The sequence below is a fragment of the Armigeres subalbatus genome, chromosome 3 (genome assembly GCF_024139115.2).
Source record: "Armigeres subalbatus isolate Guangzhou_Male chromosome 3, GZ_Asu_2, whole genome shotgun sequence".
Taxonomy (NCBI): Eukaryota; Metazoa; Arthropoda; class Insecta; order Diptera; family Culicidae; genus Armigeres; species Armigeres subalbatus.
This window is the reverse complement of record NC_085141.1, coordinates 406191721-406202505: the sequence shown is the minus strand read 5'-3', so window position 1 is coordinate 406202505 and position 10785 is coordinate 406191721.

Here is a 10785-nt window from a genome sequence, read left to right as displayed (position 1 = left end):
TCTATCACTGTTACTGTTCCTCATCGTAATCGATGAGATTCTGGTAGATGCGATTGACCGTGAACCAAACCGCGGGCTGTTTGGCAGCCTATAACCATGGAGCACCTAAACGATTTCGAATTGGCTGATGACGTTGCACCTCGCGCAATGGCACTCTGATATGCAGAGTAAGCTCAACGACCTTGCCGAGCGCTCCTCCTCGGCAGGTCATCAACGTCAACAAAACCAAATCGTTGGATGTAAACACGGTGATCCTTCCAGTTTCACAGTAGCCGGGCAACCAGTGGAGAATGTTAGAAGTTTCCAATATCTTGAGCCAAATGGCGTCGACGGCGGTACCAAGATCGACATAGGCGCACGGATCAAGAAAGCAAGGGCTGCCTTTTGAGTTTAAGAAAATCTGGAAAAACAGGCAGATAAGTGAACGCACCAAAATACGAATTTTCAACTCTAACGTGAAATCTGTGCTGCTATACGCTGAAACATGGTGTGTATCAGTGAGAACACTCAACGGCTGCAGGTGTTCATTAACAGATGCCTGCGGTATATCGGGCCTGGTGGCCTCACAATTGATCTCAAACAACGAGCTCCATCGTCGTTGTCACCAGAGGCCGATAGCAACAGAAATTTGGGATCGGAGGGGGCTGGGTCGGCACACTCTACGTAGGGCGGAAACGAAATCTGTAAAGAATTAGACTGGAACCCAGCGGGACATCGCAGCAGAGGCAGACCCAGAGGCTCATGGCGGCGAAGCCTCACATAAAGAAATAAAAGAAGTCGAGCGAAATCAACTCAACAGGTTAAAGGATAGCCGGGCAACGCTCAGGATGGAGATCTTTCAAACGGCTTTGCACCACCGGAGGTGTACAGGATCCATAAGTAAAAACCACTGGACTGAATGAGCTGAAATTTTCAGGGAGCTTCTGGGACCCCCAAACTGTCATTTAAGGGTGCAAGGTTTGAAATTCAGAATTTCATGCATTTTGGGCCAGTTCATTGTGTCGGTTCCGCTGTGTACCGTGGGACGCCTCGTGATAACTTCCGGTTGTCGGCCCAGTGCAAGTGGAAGAAAACAGCGAAATCTGGGTGAAAAGTTGCTGCAAAACAGTCGTGGAGTGTTGAAGCTGTCTCGCGCAATCCTTTTGTGTGTTTTGTCTGGCGGGAATTCATTCGTTCCGGACTGTTAGCAGGGCCGGATTTAGCCGGAAGGGGCCCTGGGCGAAAGTTTGTGGGGCCAAAATGTACAGATTTGTGGGGGCCACCCCACCCACTCTCCCTCCTTAATCCGGCCCCGACTGTTGGGGTGGTAAATGTAGCAAAATCGTTTGCTGGAAGCAAGTGAAAACAGCAGCTCGTCTGATTGGCATTTAGTAGGGCTGGTTAGGCTGTTATCCAGCTGTGTCGGTACGAGTTCAGAAGCCGAAGTGTTGGCCGTAGAAACTGCCATTTTGTGCCGCGAGTCAGGCCGTAATTGTAACAGTGGCGATTGAAGTAACTGTGTGTTCGCGTTCGATTGAGTACAGGCTGCGCCAGTGAAACGATCGGAATAGTAATGAGTGAGAAAGTTTGATTAAGCGTTTATAATAAGAATTACCAAACGTGAAGGAATAAAATGAAAATTCTTCTGACGTATCGACTTGTGGTGTACTGTTAACGAGAAGAAACCGGAGCCAGTTACTGTGGCATGGAAAAAGTTCAGAAGGCGAGGAAAATGATTATTCTGAATGTGGAAGATAATTAGTGCCTTTAGTGAAAGACGTAAAATCGGCGGTCGAATTGTGGAAGAAACTGAAGAAGTACCACGAAAAGGCTACGGTTATGTCGCGAATGCCGCTTCTGAAGAAGCTGTAGTTTAACTACGAAGCAGGTGCGGATAAGGAAGCGCACCTGTACGCCATCGAAGAGCTGTTCGATAGTCTATTGTGCCGGTCAAAAGATCGAAAGTTCGCTGCAGGTCGCGATGATCTACCGGAGTTTGCCGGAGTCATACGACACTTCGGACAACGAAGCGGTGTAGAAGGCGAAGCAGGAAGAGATGGTGTAGGAGAAGTGCTGAAACGACTTTGTGCCCAAGTAAAACTCTGATTGACTTTGGTATTTGAAACTATGTGAACTTTGTATTATTGTCGCGTTTTCTAACGCTCAGTTCTTCGCGGTGGTAACGCGCAAGCAAAGATTGCGCAGCAATTGCATAGGTGCGAGTCTATGCTGTTAAATTTTATCAGCCGCCGAATGGGGTTGCCAGCTGAATAGCCGCCGTGTGTAAAGTAAATGGGCGCGCTCCAGCGCAATTCAACGGAGGCTGGTTGGGATGATCACGATCTGAGTGTTTATCTTGGGATGCATAATAACCATAAGTGATAAAAACCTCGAGGAGGAGTGTTGAATGTTGGGCCAGTCTAATTTATGTTTGCGATGTTTGTCATCCCTCACCAGCCCTGTGAATGTATGTTATTGTTGTTCATTATATGTATGTAAATAGAAGAGATAAACGACCACCGCGGAGAGCAAATCGGCTTGTTGTTCTTCCACTGATCGCGTCCGAAATACCCCGCCGGAGGTTCGGTTCCGCTGTGTACCGTGGGAAACCTCAGTGATAACTTCCCACAGAATGATGAGACCGACGCCGACGACACCATGAATGCGATGATCTTCCGTTGAAAATTTACTAGTGCCATCGTGCTGCTCATTCCACTCCGCTGCGTCTGTTCTTGTAAAATCTTGTTCGAACTGAGGATTAGATCCAACCAAACCCACAAGTTGCTTGATTTTGATGTCTGTGCTTGCGATACATGTACGGGATTGGTTGTTTTACTATTTCTAAATTGTTTTTCCTTTTTTAAATAATAAACTGTTGAAAATCTGTATTTTAGAACAATACAATGAAGCGTCTTAACGGTTGAATCGTAAATATTGGAAATCCATCGAGAAACGGCTGAGATATTATCGTTCAAAGTATATCATATTTTCGTGACGGTCTTCGCAATCGCAAAGTGTACCCCTAATATGAAAAGACAGACGAAGCCCTTCGTCAAAAATCTCGTATTTTAAAGTAACAAATAATAATTTACGATCAAAAATAAGAAGGTTGAGATTTTCGTCAAAAATTGCTAACAAATTCAATTTATTTTCCTTCGGATCGTTCATAGGAATTTATTGACCTTTTTCAATGCCTTTTGCTTCCCTATCAGTTGTTAATAATCTGATATTCATTTTTACAGTGATATGGTTTATTACAATTTATATGCGAAAAATAAATGCACTCTTTATTAGAGTTTTTGAAATTTAAAATTCAGTCAACAAAACGGAACGTTTCCATTCACTCAAAACTGTAATATTTTGAACCATTAACATGCGGTTTCAACATTCATGGCAACAAGCAATGGAAAAAACTTTCAACCTCATCAAAAACAGCCAAAACCACCTCCATCACACCACCGGAGCGTCCTGGTGGTTGATCCACGCAGCGCACGCAATCTTGACCGCCACGCTACTCCAACCCCTACGGGCCACGCACCGTCATCTCCGCTGCCGCCGAAGAGCAATGGATAATTGAATTCCAATTTTAATTAAATTGAAGCCATTTGCGGGAAAAGGGTTCAAACAGATAATTTGATATCGGTGTCGTCCAGCCAGGCACAGTCCGCTTCTGACTTCAGCTCACTGCACGCGGCACGGCGGGTTCGTTTATTACCATTGACAATCCATATTTCATTATTTTTCGAACAGATCAAACAGGTCATCGGCGTAATAAATTCGCAACTTGTTCGAAGAAAGCGGCGGTTCTGTTAACAAAATGTCGAAATGCAGTTGCCATCATGATGGGCAAAAATGCCATCTACTATTGGAATAATAATGATGAAGGATTTCTAGGAGATCTCTGTTGTACTCGAAAGCCGTTGCAAATTAAATTTTCTACATTGGATATGATTGAACCTTATTTTAATTTTATTAACTAGCATACGAAACTATTGTATAAAATAAAAAGCAAAAAAAGATACATGATGAGAGAATGTGTTTCTCAGATTGTCTGCTTATTAGTCAGACACGTTAGTCCTAATGGAATGCATTTTCATCTATTTATATTTATATTTATTCAACATGAATAATTATGTAATTATATTACCACATGTCTTTCCGTGATGAATTTAGGACATATCATTTTTTCTAAAGTTCAAAATTATCGAACTAGAGACCAAAAATAGTTTCTGAAATTTTCACCTCTTGAAATTACTGCAAACCAAAACGAAAAAAACTTTGATAAAGAGACAATGCATTTTTTTCACAAAATTTGATTCTGGTAAAATTGTGGGTCTTATATGAACTCCAGTTTTCCAAGAATGTTTCATTTATACCCGCCAAAAAGCAAAGTAAGCTGAATTGAAGGCGAACCGAAATTGACCACATCAAAGGAAGGTACCCGGAAGAGTGCACCTACCCAATTGAGCAGAGACGATCACTGCGTAAATTCACGGACGGATATTGCAACAGCGACGGAATATTGATTAGCGGAGATGGAATGGATAGTGAATGAGTAGTTGTTTGCGTGATCTCGATGGTTGTTTCTCGACCATGCTGCCGACAAGTACCCACCTCGAATGCCAGGGAGGAAATCCTCTCACCGTCAGCAAATCCCGTCTGCATAATTGATACTTCCTCTTGGCATCCGGTTACATCAAAGGGCAATAAGCAACTCAACCTCCAACACCGGCAGGCTCACGCTTTTGCATCAATTGATATCTCGCACGGTGTCGATATTCAGCTGCTGCCCACAGTGTTTGTGTTTCCACTTACTCATTTTGATCTACAGGCAATATTTCGGTCTCACCCATTTCCTGCTGCAGGGTGTAATGAGTCAGATAACTCCTGTCAAAAATTGACTCAGTCTAAAACAGGGCAGCCTCTGAGGTGAATTACACTATAGACGGAAGTACTTGCAGAACCCATATCCTCACGAATTTACATCAACCGAATGATAACAACGGCAGTTAGTTGAACACCGATCCCACGTGGCTCTTCGTAGCAACATGTCGATGCCATCATCATCACCACTCTCCTCAAGTATGAAAATCAAAATCAACTCAGGCAAATGAAGAGGCGATAATCCAGAAAGATAAACCACGTTCCTATATCAACATACCAAGCACAGCTGAGCAAAAGTGTTTTTGAATCAAGTGTGTCATGTTGAATACCGGAAGCCCTCCCAATGTTTTTGAGTAAATCAACAGGCTGTGTGTGTTTAAATGCTAGGACGGATTACATACTTTGGTCACATGTGCCTAAGAAGCCTGAAACGATATAGTCGATGAACCAGGCCGAATCAATATTGATCCACCATCAATCGGTGTTGCATTTCCCTCGGCAAAAACCACATTACGGTATTTTCATTTTTATCGCTTCAGATAGACGAGACGAAACTGTACCTGTGATAAACCTATAGTAAAAAGAGGCAAAGTAATAAAAATGAAGGAGTTGAAACTGCAACTCAATCACATTTTGAAGAAACATTCCAAAATTTTGCAAAAAGCACAAGTACACTCTTTGAATAATCGTCAAATGTTATAGTTCATCCAGGCAGAGATTCGACACTTGATAAGAAAAAACTGAGTCTGATGCAAGTACATACGAGATAATGAGACGACCATATTGTTGAGGGGAAATAGTATTTAAGTTACAATCAAGTGATGGAATTAAATGGAAATTCTGTTTTTTATCTGAAATGTATTTCTACCCAGACAAACATTTGCGATCAGACAAAGAGTAGAGTGGGGAACTTTTTACGAAAATTGGTTTTATCAATTTCTAGGTCATGGAGAACTTTGAAACCCTGCACTAGCCAGTTTTCCGTTTCCAGTAAAAGCTTGCCGAAACGATAGGTACCAGCAGTTCTACGCTACGACCCTCCTACTTGGCAGTTGTTTTTGTGGAAGAGAAGGCAAATGCAAACAGGCACCCGAAATTATCAATGGCAGTGGGGTTGACGGAAGGCCGACCCACTAAACCCCAAATAGCGGAAGGTTACTTGAATACCCTTCTTCTAATGCCCTGATCCCGCGGGACTACCTTACAGTATCTACCCAGTATCACGCTTTACACATGACGGAATGTGCTAGTGGAACCATCATTGAATATAGCATCGTCAAAGCCGTCAAGAACGTTTGACTCTCGAGGTGAAGGGCCACTCCATTACATGTGCTTCTTCTTGTTTGTCTCGCCTATGGGACAAAGATCCATCCATAACGTTGTTAGGCTTGCTTTTCGTTAGAATGAGGCACTTTGGCCTCATCGCATTCCTGCGCCTTGTGCCCTTCCTCACCACAACGACGATACAGGTTGTTACGGTCTGGGCCTCTAGTTGTAGGACTTGTGTCCAACTCTAAGCACCGATAACCTGTTACGTTCGTATTTTGAAGCTTATTGATTGATTTTTATTGTGCAAACTAAAACTAAAACAAAACAAACCCTAAAGTAAAAGTGAACACATTACTACAAATATCGTGCTGCAAGGGTCACTGGGTTTGAAAACAAAAAGGAGAACATAATTATCTTGGCGGTCACAACCAACACAGCGAAAAACGTCGTTTCCGTTTGCCACCCACTTGGACCGCCAGCTGTAACAAAATAGCAAAGAAGACAGAGTGAGTTCGTCTGCACGCTCGCACCGAAGGAACACCCCGTGTAGGCCTGGATTATCTTGCCGTTGCTAGTGGCCAGTGCGAAAACAACGAAGCAGTGCGTTTTATAAACGTTAAAATCGATTGTCCTCGAAATAAGACCCCTACGATCGGTAGAAAAGGCGTTAGCTCTTTGCTGCCGCAAGAAACGTATGAAGGAACAACATAAAGAGGTTAGTTATCCATTCGTTCAACAGGAACATCCTCCCATCAGCTTCCATCTTCTAGGCAAAGAGTTAACGTCCGGATCTCCGCAATCGGATAAGCTAGGCAAGCAAAGAAAGCGAACCTGGTCGGGCAACAGACCGAACGGAGCACGGCTTCGCATAGCCAAGAGCGAATCAAGGTTAGTTTAGCGCTAAAACATAAATGCGTTGATCTAACTAGTTATGATCTGCGAATACAGGCAGCGCGGATAATCCGGAAAGAAAAGGCTTGAGGGCGCTATGTACGCTCCAAGGTGTCCAAATTTTACCGGAAGAATTGAAGAGTCGAAATTCCACCAAGAGGAGACACAGAAAGTTTTATTGTACAAATGCTGACGTAAGTCGTCTGACAGGGCTCTTGTTTCTGGTTTTGGCTTGTTGAGTCACCGTGCGGTCGAAAGTGCTCCAAGGCGACGGTCGGAGGGCGATCCAAGGTGGATAGTCGGCAGGCTCTCCCCACCCCAACCAGTACTTCCGGAAGCAAGAACCGGTGGTAGTGATCGGGTTCACGAAGCAGCGGTTGGCCGTGTATAAGGAAGATTTGGTTGAAGAGGCAGTCGTCGAGTAGCCCCGTGATGGGAAAAAAGGGGAATGGTGGAAAGAAGAAAAGGAAGGAAGCGTAGACGGTTAGCAGGCATGCAGGGTAGTTAAGAGATGGGGAAAAGTAAGCAACCCTGTTAAATAAGAGATCAAACGAGGAAAATAAAATGTTTACACCGCTTTTCGAATTGAGGGTTTTATGTTTGTTAGCCGGTCCGATCTTGCTCTTGCCCTCTGACAAGGACGAATCTAACAACCTGTCCACTAAAGGAGGCTGGAGTTTGCTTACTGGGCATACTGACCTGCTTCCGCAACCGGAAACCCAAGGTAGGCCACCTGCGTGCCAAAGGAACGCCTCTTACGCGTACAGAGGTCTTCTCGATCTCTGTAGCACATTGTTCTCTGACGGTAGAGACGACGTCGTCCGCGTTCGTGACCTCGTCCAGTTGCTTGACTGAAGCTCACTTCCGCTCCCAGCTTGCGCTCCGCTCTCTGGGCGATGCGATAGTCGCTCCTCCAAGGAAGGTGAAGGCATTGGTTTGAACATCTTTTTCAACAGCCTGACGGAGCATCCGAAGGTCTTGTTTCAGTTTTTACGATGTTCTGTCTTGTGCTTTTGAGCTCCAAATGTGGGGAGCACTGGTCTGCAGATGCATTTCAACTTGTTCTACAGCTGTGCAGTAACCAACACGAAATGAGCGAAACAAAGCGAGAATCACCATTTTTCTGAGGGCTGCCTTCCGATTCTGTTTTTCGCACTTGTTTACAAGTTTGATAAATTTGTTATCATGGCTTGTAATGATTCGGAACAGTTTTGCTTCACTTTTTCGTTGTTCGTTATCTATTTAGAGCGATTTCTGCAATCCCTGGTGTAGTAGATACAAATAGCATTCGTGAACCCCTCGTGGAAATACTCTCAGGAGATTAGAATTAAGAAATGAGAGAGGCAAATAGGTTGTAAGTTTGTAGAGAATACAAGGCTAGTTAGTTGAGTTGTTACTACTCGTGGCAGGTCAAAAAGTGTTGCTTTCCGAACGTGTGAGTTTTTAGTGAACGTCCGAAAATATCTGGAACCTTGGTGGACTCTAAATTTGAGTCGGTACGATTTCATGGTAAGTATTTTCGGCCTAGAATATTTAGAAAAAATTTTTAGAAAAGTGAAAACTTGATCAGACGGGATTTTTTTCATGAAATTGATGTTATTACTTTATTGGAAGAAGAAATTCGCTCGAAGAAATCATAATGGCGTCTGAAAGTGTCGGTGTGCATCAAGATTCAAGATGGATGCCAACAGCAAAGCCTTTGATGGTGAGAAAAGGCAAAATTGAAAAAGTGAGAAGTGAAAAGATGCGAGTCCGGTTGATGACCGTAGCGCACAGCCATGAAAATGTTAGATTGATGAAATACAAAAGAAGCGAGTCCGGTTGACGACCGAAGCGCACGGAAAAAAGAGAATAAACCATACAAGCGAGACTGGTTGAACACAGCGCAACATTTGAAAGAGAGGCAACACAAAAAGATGGTCGTTGAAGACCGTAGCGCACACACACGAAAAAGATAAAGTGAGAAGATGCGAGGCCGGTTGAAGCCTGTATAATACACACACACACACAAAGTGAAAACAGAATGTAAAGATGTGAGAAAGATGTAGGTGGTCTACCACAAGCTAGAAAATGAAAGTGTGGGCTCGGTTGACGACCGGCGAATGGGAGAACGCAGCCTATGCACATACAAAAAGGCAGGAAAATGTTTGGATGATCATCACACTGATTGTTGATGACACCGCACACCGATGACTAGAAGAGAGAGAGTATGATCGCATATTCTTAATTGGTCTGGTTGGTTTGAGAAAGGAAAGCTTCGATTTCAGACGACGCAGATACACATATGTATAAGTGTAAATGTTTTCAGAAAGAACATTGCGTATACGGAGTGACTAAACGTATCAGCAGTCGTTTCACCCATTATTATTTTGAGCAAAAGTGTTTGGGGAAAACTTAAATGGTAAAATAAATTGTTCCAACAAAATTAATAAACACTTAGTGATCTATCAGTGAAAAGTATCAAAAGCGTTCGATTTCGTTTAGATGGATTCGAAAACTATTTCCAATTGACCGTTCAACGATGCCGTGATGCTTCCAACCTACGACGGAATGGGAGGAATGGCATCGTGCTTGTGAAATTGTTCTGGAGTTGAAGAAATTGATTCGCAGCACGAAAAGCTTTTGTTCATGCTGGCTCGAGGCGGCAGAGGACTACAGCGAATTTATTACCATCTCGCACCGGTGGCTGGTGAGATTCATCCGGAGCCCGTGAAGTTCCGCTGGCACCAACTATTATTCCTGAGTATGACAAGCCGTCAAGCGTCCCAACGTTTTTGTTGGAAACGTAACGAGAGGGTGGAGCTGGAGGTGTTCCGATCACTTCGGCAAACATCTGGAGAATCTTTCAATCGATACATTTGAGACTGCACAGGTCGTGTTGTGATTTCCGATCGGAGGAAAAGAGTTGTTGCAGCAGATTACCGTTGGTGCCATTGACGAGAGTGCGAGACAAAGGCCCTGAAGGAACGATGGGTTTGGATGAACTAGTAAATTACGCTATCAATCGAAGTATTACTGAAGCAGAAGGAGAAAGTAACTGTTTAGATCGGAACCGGAAGCCGGTGCGATGGCATTAATCAAACAGAATTGGGAGAGAAAGACAATGTCAAGATGCGGAGCGCCCACACAGAAGCTCAAGCGAGAGCGGAAGGGAACGTAGCAGTCGTGATGCTGCTGAATGCAGTCGTTGTGGTCTCGGCGGCATAATCGCGAATCGAAGGAATGCATTGCAAGAAATGCCACTTGCAACAAGTGCGGACGTTCAGGCCACTTTGCAAGGAAGTGTGATGCTGGTCAATACGTTGGTCGTTTTCGTGAAGAAAACAGAAGCGGCCAATCTATTGGAGGTGCTCGACAGGATGGAAGTGGTCCTGAATTTGGAAGAGATACCAGGGTCCAGTGAAGATAACGGATCAACAAAGGTAGAATAAGTTTATTTTTTATTTTTTTGGTCTAATATATCATTCAATATTTCATTGGTTTCACTAATAATTGATCATTTAAGTAATAACGAAAACAATTCGTGATAAAGATGTTGTGTTGTATCAACTTCTATGAATGAATAAATATGCGTTATTAACTTGTTGTAATTATCTGATTGTTAGGTGAATTTGAACGATGGAACTATAATAGGATTTATTGATCATTTTCAGTGAAATTTCTAATTGACTCTGGAGCAATGATTAATACAGTTACGGAAGAAGTCTGGGTGAATCTGAGGACTACCAAGCTTTTCAAAAAGAAATTTCGACTAATCGTCAA